The following is a 12,284-nucleotide window of genomic DNA, read 5'->3' as shown; positions in this document are numbered from 1 at the left end:
GGGATGGCCCCCCCCCCCCCCCCAAACAAACAAACAAACAAAAAAACAAAACAAAAAACTTGCTCCCTTAGCATACCTGATTTGGCAGCAACTCCAGCCAGTCTGGGACCTGCATTGCCTGTGCAGTGTGTGAAAGAGCAGCTGGAGTGACAGTCCTATTGCACATGTTGGCTGTCCTGGCCAGACTGTGTCAGATGTGACACCTGCCCAGGGAGGTACGCTGCACACAGCTGGTCTAGCATCTGTGCTACATACAGCTCTTCCAGGCACCTTGTGCAGCATGAGTCCTAGATGGGCCAGAGCAGGCACCATGTACAGCGCAGTCTGGGAGCTGCTGGAGCAGCGTGTGGAGCAGCATCTGCTTTGGCCACCTGGGTGCCTCAGCACTGGTCCCAAACCAGCTGGAGTGGCTGTCGAATCTCATATGTTGGGGCGAGAGGGGGAAGGGGTCTGAAGGCCTGATCCAGCCCATGGACTGGCCTACTGCTTCTCATCTAGCACACATGTTCTATTGCATGTCAATTTGTGAGCTTTGTGAAGCTTGCCTAAGGAAAGCTTTATAATAGTCTCCTGCAGTTCTTATTTAATCCCTAATTATTTATGAAGGGATTCAAAAAACTGAAGTATCCTGCTGACTTCTGTGATGTTTGCAGCTTGACCAAGTGGCAAGATTTCATTGAAAGCCTCTGGATTATCAGTCAGTGCAGGTTTAGGGATGAATGTCTGCAAAGGTTACTTTGAACTTGACCTTCTTTCCTTTCCAACATTATTGGGCCATGATAAAATGGATAACCAAGACCCTGGTTTTAAAAAGAACAAAACAAAAAAACCTGAAAACAAGCAACCCGCCTCCTTCCTTTGATTTGACTCTTTGCCCTCTAAAATTACAATTTGGAGGGGAGTTCCAATATTTCTAGATCAAGTATAGTTAATTGCCTGAAGAAAAATTTCTATGGGGATGGGGGGGAAGAGTGGGAAGTGCTGTGCTGTGATAAAAATCTGTAGACCAGCATAGTTAACAGCAGCCTTTGATCATTTTCCAAATTCTTTTTCAGAAGCACTTGATTTGAGGAGGTGTAGCTTAATGTTTACATACTTGTTTTTTGCATTTAAATGTAATAACTAACATACTTTGATCATTTTCCAAATCGTTTTTTGGAAGAACTTGGGTTGTGGTGATATGTAGCTTAATGTTTACATTCTTGGCTTTTACATTTAAACGTAATGAAACTAATTAATTTTTAAAATTAAGATGCAGAGTCAGAGAGCTAGTTAAAGGTGTTGACTCACCCAGACTGATTAGAAAAAGTCTGGTCTTCTCAGTTGTATCTAATAATTTCTCCAATAATTGGTACTTCTGATTAACTAAAGCAGAGGTGACCAACCTGTGCTGTGAATGGCATGGGCAACCTGTGTGTGTGGCATGCAACAGCCCAAGAAGATGGGCAATGTAGTGGCAGATGGGTCAGAAGAAAGGGATCTGACTGGCACTTGGGGAGGGTGCAGGGCTAACTTGTGGCACACGTGCCAAAAGCCTCCCATTTTCATGGGTCTGATTGAGGTACAGCTGACTTTATATAAAATAGGCTAGCTATAGAAGCTCTTTGCAAATTAAATGGCATGCTAACTTGTTAAACTGATTGCATTTCAAATGCATGCATCTTTTTTTTTGTTCACTTTTTTTAATGCATATTTCAATTGAACTTCAGGATGCTTAATATCACCAATGTGTCTTCATTTTACCAATTAAGTTACAGGTTTAGCATTTGAATGTTGGAAATGCTTATACTATATGTACAGTTGACTTATTTGAAGGAAATCTTCATCAACTGGCAGAATTACTTGAATGGTTGATCCTCAGCTGACAATGAACTTAAACAATGTTCCTGTGACCTAATGCAGGCTAAGTATGCTAGTCTGCAAACATATTCATCCAAATAATATGGTGCAACCCTATGTATGTCTGGCTTGTACACTAGTTCTATAATGACCCATTTTTAGGGAGGAACTTGTACCTGAAGACTTAAAGGATGGTGATAACAGGAAATGGCTTAACTGTTGTCCTTTAAAAAAATAAATACATGCACACACACATGCTTAACTTCTGTTTATTTCCCCACCTCCCTTCAAGTTGTAGAACTAACTGAGGGATGGACTAAGCTGTCAAGTAAAGTAATAACATGAAATGTGCCATCTCCAGGGAAAATGCTGTAAAGGACAGACTCCAGTGGAGTCTTGAGGAGTGCCAATCAGTATTGAATTTGGTCTAGTATAATCACTTAAGTAAGCAAGATTTTTAGTGGCCATTAGCCACCTGAATTAAAAAAAGATAAAGCTGCTTTTTTGCTTTTTATTTTTTTCCACTCGCTGGAAACCTTAGCAAGTAACGGATGGGACAGATGTCCTTTTTCCACTTAAAAAATGCTGGCTTCTTTGGCAGGAGACTCCTCCCTACTATAGTGAATTTTTGTTTCTTGGCTTGCTTATCCAAAGCTGGATCTTAGTGAGGAATTCTCCTGCATCTAGTTACCCCTGACAACAGGCCTTTGACAAGTTGACTGATTCTTGCTTATTATGCTGTCAAATGCTTTTGCTCAGTGTGCATCCTAAGTGCCAGAAATGCATCCTCCTGAACACATCCCAAAGCTTGCATAATGTTATTTGCGGGGTGTTACTTTGCTTCCCTTTTCTGTTCCAAGCTGTTACACTTGATCTGGTTTCTCATCTCTGCTACTTTTAAAACCAAGGCTGCTTGACAGTGACTGTTTCCAAGCTTGTATAGGTGGTTTAAAAGCTTTAGCGGGCTATGTTGTGTAGAGATTGAATTGGCTAAAAGACCCAGGTGTATGATGATAAAACTTAGGCCTCATAGCATTTGCTGGACTAATACAGTTGATGGGACTCTTCACCCTTTGGGCTATGTGTGTGAACAAACTAAGCAGGATTTTACTTGGTGTCTTTATTCCATGATTTTTGCTGCCCTTTAGCTACATAACTTCAAATTACCAGAAAGAAAACTGGTTCCTGAGGCATAAGATAAATTGAAACCCTTCTTTACTTTAAGTATAATAAATATATTTAAAATTGGCCTGGACAGGCAAAGTTTGAAGCAGTTCTTTTAGGTTTGGTACATATTAATAGCTTTCTTCCAAAGCCTAAATCTCTTCTAGGGTCATCCAGTATGTCTTTGCATTACTGCTAGAAAGGCAGAAAATGGCTTGTTTGATAGCTATGGATTATAATTTGAGGTATGATTTCAAAGGGGAAATACAGCAGCTGTGAAAGTCTTGAACAAAGTGCCATAAACACATGCATTGTTGTACTATTGATAGGGATGCACTAGCACTCCAGTACTACAATAAGCCTTTAGACAAAATCTCATACTACTCTAAAAGATGTCTTTTAAAAGGTAGTCCAGAAAAAACTACTTTTAGTTCTCCTATAGAGTCTCTGCCTTTCACTTTTGCTAGCCTAAAATGTGCCAGTTGCTTAACCTCAAAACAAAATCCATACAAAGTATGCTGGAAATCTAGTGTATAGACTTGGTGCCCTTTTTCTCTGTATTGGGCATGCTTTCTTTTTTTTAATATTAAAGCAATATGGAAAGAGAAAATGTAAATCTGAAGAGCTCTGAAACAGTGCTGGTGAAAATGAGCGCATGTCTTCTTCCTTGCCACTGCTGTCCACCTACATCCAGTACTTGACTAATAGTATACTATCTTCTGGAGCTATTAATATTTGCTTTCTCAAATATACATGCTTAAATTGTGATGTCTACTAACCCCAATATATCTTGTTACACACTTATTGTGAAAACTGATTTCTAGTCACCTTTTGGTTTTACTTTAGCAGTGGAAGACCATTCAGTAAGTTGTTATTCCATGACAGAAGTTTTAAGTAGGTACTACAACGGATATATTGACAAGTCTGTCTTTAGACAGAAGCCTTCCCATAAAACAAATTTTATCCAGTCTAACTGATTCCCAAAGTGACAGAAGAGATGCCAGACACCTTAAAAGTTACTGAAGCTAAATCTAAGCAGCTGATATCAGTTGCTGCCACAAGTGTTTTGGCAAAAAGTATTGAAAATCATTTTAAGGGTGGACATAGTTATCTCTTATGGCTTATGAAGGGCCATGTGGGAGCAGTAGCATAAAAGTACAGGAGGCATGAGCTCTACTGGATGTTTTGGACTAAAAATCAAGGCTGCACATTGAGTAATGTGTATTGTTCCAAGTGTTCAGTTGAATCTGTTGCTGAATGCTGTGAAATGATGCACATTGGTGTCTGAAAGAATTATTTTGATTTACTCCTAAGGCAAAAGCTGTTAGCTGGTCAGTGCCACATGTGCATATAAGGGATGGAGGGAGTAGGGGAGGACAAAAAGGCAACAAGAGGCCAAAAAGCTTCTAGAAATAGCCAGGACATATGCCCTCCCATAATGTCTCTTAGCAGAAGGGTGAGTTTTAAGGCACATGCCCTTAGAGTTCTTGCTAAATGTGCTTATGCGGAAGTGTTTCTACTTATTTACGTTTTTTGCACAAAAAAGCAAGACATCTGCAAAAGTAACTCGTAATCTGCACCACAGTAACTTTTTGGTTGGTTACTCAATAGTTACATTCACATTAATATTTCAGAATACATACTGGTACCCAGCAATGCTGAGCTTTGTAGATCATGGATTGATCTCATAACTAGTTCTGCAGTAGTTCGGTATGGTCTCCATTCCTGGGCTTGGCTTTTCAGCATAAAGTGTACCTGTCTCAATGTTGGACATGACTTCCACACTTCGGGTTGTAACTCTTCTTAGAGCAGAAATGGGAACTGTTCCTGGTAGCCGTAGTATGGGATTGTTACACCGCTCACCACTGACCACCTCCCTCGGTCTCTCTGGTGCCTGTATTAGAATTGACGCTGGCTACATCATTACAGAAGAGAGATCCAAGCTTCCAGCACAAAGCATGTTAAATGTCTGCCTGGATGTGGCATTGACAAACCTTGCCCCTTCCAGCCCAACTGCAGCAGAGTTGTTGGTGCTTCAGCTTTTGATTATGGATAGCACTTTTCGCAAAGATTACTCTTCCACAAGCTTGCGGTATTAGGGCATGAGGCATGGAAACTATCCCTTATCCCCTTCTCACATTGGTCTTAAATGCTGCAGGACCTGGCAAGGGGAAGTTGGGATAAGATAGTGACTTCTTCTCTCTTCTCTATTTAAACTGTTTTGGGGATGCCTTATACAATAGAGCAAGAAGGAGAGAAGGAATAAGACTAGGTCTCAAAGCTAAGCTTTAGTGTTCAAAGGGCTGGAAAGAACTAAGCCCACTTAAAGGGCTGTATCATACTGTCATTCTGCCAAACTTTTGTATCTTAATGAAATGTTTCCATAAATATCCTTGTCTCTACAATACTTCTACATCTGTTAAATTTTCTCCTCTCTTTTGAAACAGGAGAGGTTGGAGAATGCTAATGAGAATTGCTCTTGTAGACTCGTAAAACAGGCAATTTCTAAATGAACACTTCTTGTCTCTGACAAGATCAAATATAATAAGTGACACCCCTTATCATAGGATACTAGGTCTTGTAAAAAGTGACCTCAGCCTTGGTGGTTCTTCAAACTCTGACCTGGATGGCCACTTGTTAATAGGAATTAGTTTAAATCCTTGATCATCTGATGCTATTAAATTAGACTACTTTTTATAGGTTGACTACAGAGAGCAAAGGCAGTGTTGCTAAATACTGTACAGTACTTAGATGACAGCATGCAGTTGCATGTCAGCAAGCGAATAGACCACCCAGATCTCTACTACTCGCAATATTGTTCCCCCCATTTTGACTGAAAATTGGCTCAAATCAAATTTAATGAGTCTGTATGCATCTAATAAATGTGTGCCTCAACACTGATTCTAGAGCAGCGTGGGCTAATCCCCAAGAATATGCCATTGGAGCCTGGGTTTTATTTTCAGTTCTGCTGTTGACCTGCCCTGTTAAGCAAGTAGTTTTAACCAAGGTAAACTTAGAATCATAGAATCAATGAGTCGGAAGCGACCTAGACGGATCATCTAGTCTGACCCCCTGCCATGGGCAGGAAGGAGCACTGGGGGTGGCAGGGGTCATAAGACCCCAGCCAGGTGCCTATCCAGTGTCCTCTTGACTTAATTTTAAACTTAGTTGTTTCTGCTTTCACTGCATGCAGTGTTTTACAAACTATGTAATCTATAGATCATGTAAATTTAGTCTTGAAACAACAGTCTTCAAATGCATCTTTTTGTACATGCATCTGTTATGCAGATATGTACACAGCGTCTTGCACTCTGATTCACGTTGATCAAAGAGCAATTTAGAATGGCTCATCAAAACCTGTAAGATGACGAGCAAGCTATGCCGGTGAAATCCTAATTGCTGAAACATTGTTTATGCCCAGATAAAAATCCGTTCTGGGTGCTTTATGACTGCAGTTTAACAAGGCGTTGTGTCAACTTGCCTGTCCGGTTGATCTTTTAAAGCTGCTCATGACTTAGTGACACACTCACTTGGTGAGTGTTTTGTATAATGAAATATTTTAACACCCACCTGCAATTATTATTAATGTCTCCCTGTAGTTGGTACCTAATGCTGTCAGCTGTATGCTCAGCTAAACTATAATGGTATGCTTGATTGGAAAGTGACTGTTACTGGCATTTCATCACACCTTTCTAAGCAAAGCTGGACTGTTCAGGATAGTCAAGCTAGCATTCTTTTCTATGTGCTCTGCTTTTTTTAACAGATCCATAGATTGTAAGGAGCTGGAAGCGGCCTTACGAGATGACTGGGTCTAGCCCCCCCTGCACTAGGCAGGAAAGACAACTGGGGTCAGGTGACCCTAGCAAGGTGACTGTCCAGTCTCCTCTTGAAGATTTCCAGGGTGGATGATTGCACCACCTCTGGGGGGAACTTATTCCACAGTCTGGACACCATGACTGTGAAGAAGTTTTTCCTAATGTTGAGCCTGAAACAGTCTTCCAGGAGTTTGTGGCCATTACTCCTGTTTTTCCCCAAGGGTGCCTGGTGAACAGTTGTTCGCCGAGCCCCTGAAGTATTCTCTTGATGTAGCGGTAGGTAAGCTGCTACCAGGTCCCCTCTCGGCCTTCTGTTTTTTTTTAGGCTGAAGAGACCTAAGTCCTTCAGCCTTTCCTCGTATGGCTTGTCTTGCAAGTCTCTGATCATACGGGTGGCCCTTCTCTGGACTCTTTCAGACTTTTCCACATTTTATGTTAAAGCGCAGCGCTCAGGAATGGGCGTAGTACTCCAGCTGTGGTCTCACCAGTGCGGAGTAGAGTGGAAGAATCACTTTCTTAGTTCTGCTGGAGGTGCATCGGTTGATGCATGCCTGGGTATTGTTTGCCTTGCTGGCTACAGCATCTCACTGCCAGCTGATTCATACTGTGGTCTGTTATTACCCCCAGGTCCCTTTCAGTTGTGGTGCTAGTCAGTTTGCTGCCACTGAGCCTGTAAGTATGTTGGGGGTTGCTTGTCCGCAGATGGAGCACTTTACACTTCTTAATGTTGAACTTCATTTGGTTTCAGTCCACCTGTATCTGCAGCCTATCTTCCAGTGTGTCCATGCTCCCCCATAACTTGATGTCATCTGTGAACTTGGCCAGTGAGCTCTTCACCCCCACATCCAAATCATTGATAAAGATGTTGAAAAGCACCAGACCAAGCACCCACTTGTGAGGGGCACCACTGGCCACTTCGCGCGAGGATGAGACGGATCCATTCATTAGTATTCTCTGGGTCCTACCCCACAGCCAGCTTTCTACCCACTTAACTGCAGTTAAGCCTGCAATCTTCCCATTTTCCTGTGAGGACATCATGAGATACCAGATCAAAGGCCTTTTGGAAGTCTAGGAATATAATGTTGACCTCCTCTTCAGTTTAGTGGCGAAAAACTAAATATTTTTTTAATGAAATTATGCAAGACAGGTTGTATAGTATTGTTCTGTGCAATTGCAGAAACTGTGGGGCAAGAAAAGGGTCTATGTTGTCAATTCATTAATTGTTTTATAAACTTCTTGTTCTGTCAAGGGCAGATATTACGTGCATATCCTAGTGTATGTTCTGTACTTGCAGTAGCTCTTTCATGACCCCAAGCTGGGGTTTTGCCTTGTCTAACTGTTGATCTGTTACAGCTATGTAATGAAGCACTTGATGCAGAGAACAAATTGCTAAAATCTCATAGGTACTGCAGTGATCATCAGTTAAAGGGCTGAAACCACTCTGATCAGATGCAGAATAAGGTATTGAAAACAGATTCTAAGAACACAGATGGACACTTCCCCAACACCTCGTGCACAGTTTTTCCTTCTTTTTTAAGAACAGTTCAGTAAGTATATACAACTTGTGTATCCAGAGAAAAGGAATTTGAGATTAAATAGTTTAGCTTGCGTGAAAGCCCTTGTGAAAGAGAGCTTGCTAAGAACTTTTTTCTAACTGCTCAGTTGGTCTAAAAAAGATATCGCATCTACCCAAAGAACTTTGCTTGCCTTGAGCAGGCAAGGAATTGGTTTAGGTTGGGAGACTTTGTCAGGTGGTCTCTGATAACGTGCTAGTTGACTTGTGGGAACCAGTAAGGCTACGGAAAGAGCTGCCCCATGACTGAATTGGTTCTGTTGGCTGCCTCTATGTACACTATGCAAAGACGTGTGAACCAGGACAAAAATATTTTTTGAAATCAAATTAATGAATATTTTAGAAGTTTGCTTTTTAGAATATAATTTGGTATTTTTTCTGGTTCTGAGATAGCAAGAACTTTTTGCTGAAAGGAGTACTTCTGGGGGCAAGAAAAGGGACTTCCGGTGGCAAAGGTTAGGGGGTGGGACATCCAGTTACAAGATGGCAACTAGAGTGCAGGGCACCTGTCATGGGGCAGGGCTACCCACACGGCCCTTGGCAGCTTGCCAAAACTTGGTAAGCGGCCCTCCAGCTGAAATAATTGCCTGCCCCTGCTGTAGGTTGTGAGGAGCAGGATGTTGACTCTTAAAGCCAGTTCTCTGAGAGCCTTCACTACTTACTCCTCGCTTGCTGAAATTGAGGGGGGATGGGGAGGAAACTAGCTAAGAGTAAGTGGGCACATACATATACATGTGTGCTTTTAATGCACAGTAGCTTATTTTATTGTGCATTAGAGTGTCACATCAAAAAACGTGCTAATATATTAAGGTACAGTAAAATTAGACTACTGCACATTAAGTGTTGCTAAAAAAAAAAGTGTGCTCTTGCTACTATTAGGTCAGCCTAATATGAATTTATTTAATACCTCACATTAGAGGTAATAAACTTAATTTGCAGTAGCAAAAGCACATTAATGAACATATAGATGTGCCCACTAGGAGCACACCAATTAAAAATTTTCTTGGCTGATACTGGTCGGATAGCTGATTTAAGGAATGCAGCTTGGAGAGCAGTGTCTGGCTGGTAAGTCGGGGGGGTGGGGAGGGAAGGGGCATGGCGGGGCAGATCAAAGCCCCCATGATCAAGTAGTGGGGCAGGGGCAGGCACTGCCCTGCCAGGGCAGTGAAGGCTACCCCACAAGCAGCTTTGTCTGGGGGACACGGGGTGGAGAGGGGGCAGCTCCCCACCACTGTACAAACCCATGGCGGGCATGGGGCTGCATTCACCATCCTGGCTAGACAGCCCATGCCCTACCCCCTCACTCACTGTAGGGGGCCTCAACCTGCCCCCTCCCCCTAACAGACTTACTGGCCAGATGCTGCTCTCCAAGTTGCAGCATTTATTGGTGATGTTATTGGCTACACCAGCAAAAAAAAGCAGATTGCCAATAATGTTGATTTTTCTCTTATCGGTGCTGATCTCATATACAACCGATTTTATATCAGTGCATGTCTAGTGTCCAGTATCTAAGATTGCCTAATACCTATAAGGCCTTAAGCATTATCCTTGGAGGAGGAGTGTCCTACCGGGAAACATGACGCACAAGGCATTATTTTGGAAATGGACACCTGATTATAACTGAACAAAATGAAGGTTTGACCCTGTACCTTAAGTTAATTAAGCCTGAGCCCAAAGGTTCTATCATTGTTGCAGTACTTGAAATCAGATCATAATTGGAGTACATAATCGTACTGAGATGCTTTGGGGATAATTACAACAAGCATTATAAACCCAAGAAATGAGGAAGATACCAGTAACTTTAAAATGAAGGAGAAAAATCAATATAGACCATGGTATTGATATTGAGGGTACCCAAACAGATGCAGTACTACTTTGAAGTGACCATGCAGCAACATGCACTTGTACACATACACATAAAAATATAAATATATACACATACATGTAAAACTATATATGTACAGTTTAATTATAATTTGATATAATACATATAAGTATGTATATCTCTCAAAACAAGGTTGAAAGCTTCCTATTAATATATGGACAATGGATAGGATCATGAAGTATTTTAGTAGTGGAGAGATCCTTGTGTTCCACATTCTGCATTTTTTGTGGTGGTAATTGCTGTATCTTGAAGCTACTAGGTTAAATCCCATATCTTAGGATGGGAGACCCAGGTATTAGAAGGATTTAACAAAACATTTCTGTTAAGCTGATAGGAATCTGGAAATGTGTTATCTAGTTTTAAAAGAATTTTTGGTTGGGTGGGGGAAAAACTAAGTGAACATCACCCTGACATGCCCTTGCTGAGGCATTAGGCAGTCAGCAGCAGCTTTAATCTGTTGCTCTGTGGCAGAGACTACAACTGTCGAGGCACTGAACATCTGGGACTTGGTGTGGCCTTTTTTGTCTTCCCCTGCCCAGCAGGCTTCTTTGACATCAGCCAAAAAAAGCCAATTTGCCAATTCTGTCAATTTTCCTTATATCGGTGCCGATCTGATATGGGACCGATGTATCGGTGCACCTCTACTTCTTTTTCTTATGTCGTTCTCCTAGGTCAGGTCAAAGTCATCTGTTGGAGTCGTCAGTTAATCCCTGAAGGAGAAAAGATCTTTGCTCTAGCTTCCCCTACCCCACCCATGGTAACCTGCCCTGATACAGGCGTTCCCTGGGGCCGACTAGCAGTGCACGAAGTGCACTGCCGCTAGTTACCCCTGGGAAACCAAACGTTCCTACTCATCTGGACGCAGCCTGCATGTCATCTTCTTGAGACTTGCAGTAAAGTGAACTTGGGCTTGTAGTTGACACGCTTTTAAGAGTCCTTTACCTGTCCAAACAGTCTTAGTGTTATCTTGGTCCACAGAAACCAAGAGCACGGGGTAGACCAGCCATAAGGATGGCTCTGAGTGCACTTACTGAGGAGAGAATGGCTTATGGTTTTCTTTGCAAAAACCAAAAAGGCTTTTTCTACTGTTTAACTGCACTTCTGTGGCAGCTCAGTGTAGTTCATAGTTGCTAGCCTCATTTGAGGCTTAATACTTGTAAAGTCTTGAAATGCTTTCATATGTATGGCTTCAACTTAAGAAGTCACACAAGAATTGCCTGCAAAATGAGACTCATTTCAAAGTGTGTGTGTGTGTGCCTGCCTTTCCCACACCCCCAGCATTTCGAACAAATAATGAAGAGGGACGGGTGAGTTGGTTGGTTTGCTTGGTTTCTTTTTTTAAGCACAAACTATGCCCTGGCCTGGCTTCTCAAGCTTACTAATATACAAAAGAGGCAGGTGGGTGGGAGGAAACGGTTCCCTTTTATCCTGTCAACTAAAGGCTGCTTCTTTAGCACACTTTGGCATTCGCTGTAAAATCTCCTTTTAAATGACACTGTCTGCTATCTTTGTGACATGCATTTTGATTGTGGGGGTCAAAGTTTTCAGCACTAATCAGCTATTTGGTATGGGAGAAGTATGTGAGGGATGGGTTGCAGATTCTTCGTCATCAGCCTTCTCCCCAGCAGGTCTTTGGAAAGCTAGCTTTTTGACACATGGGGCTCAATTCGGGTCTCAATTCCTCTTTGGTTTGCCGTTGTGCTGATGATTAAATTATCTGGGCAAAGTTTCGCTCATCTATATGGCTCTTCAGAGGCAAGTATGGGAAGTCTTTAATGATGGGTACAGCCTCTTATTATTCATGCTAGCATCTGTGACCAAGTTAGATTAGTTAGTTGTGATTTTGATTATCTCATTTTCAGCTTACACTATGGTAAAAATCTAGATTTTGTGCATGTGTGGTATTTTGTTTTGTTAAATCAGAAAGCTGAGTGAATAGCTTGATGGCTGGGAAGGGAAGGATTTAGTGTGTGAGGTTTCTAAAGCTCACTCTGTGTACTGGAGCAGC

The 12,284-nt window shown here is 41.9% G+C and overlaps 1 protein-coding gene across 2 annotated transcripts in view; it reads left to right on the top strand.

Annotated features, from left to right (window-relative positions):
- Positions 1–12,284, top strand: part of RALB (RAS like proto-oncogene B) — a 76,995-nt gene that overhangs the window by 46,958 nt on the left and 17,753 nt on the right. Inside the window, exon 1 of one of the 2 annotated variants that reach the window (XM_019522611.1) lies at positions 6,767–6,870. The exons of the other annotated variant lie outside the window; for it this stretch is intronic. The gene's annotated coding sequence lies outside the window, so the exon portion shown is untranslated. Of the gene's footprint in view, positions 1–6,766; positions 6,871–12,284 lie in introns of those variants that run through there. 2 annotated transcript variants of the gene reach the window in all.

Source organism: Gavialis gangeticus, unplaced genomic scaffold (genome assembly GCF_001723915.1).
Source record: "Gavialis gangeticus isolate Ggan-Ray unplaced genomic scaffold, GavGan_comp1, whole genome shotgun sequence".
Lineage (NCBI taxonomy): Eukaryota > Metazoa > Chordata > Crocodylia > Gavialidae > Gavialis > Gavialis gangeticus.
Note: the sequence above shows the minus strand (reverse complement) of the source record. Positions and strands in the feature narration are given on the sequence as shown.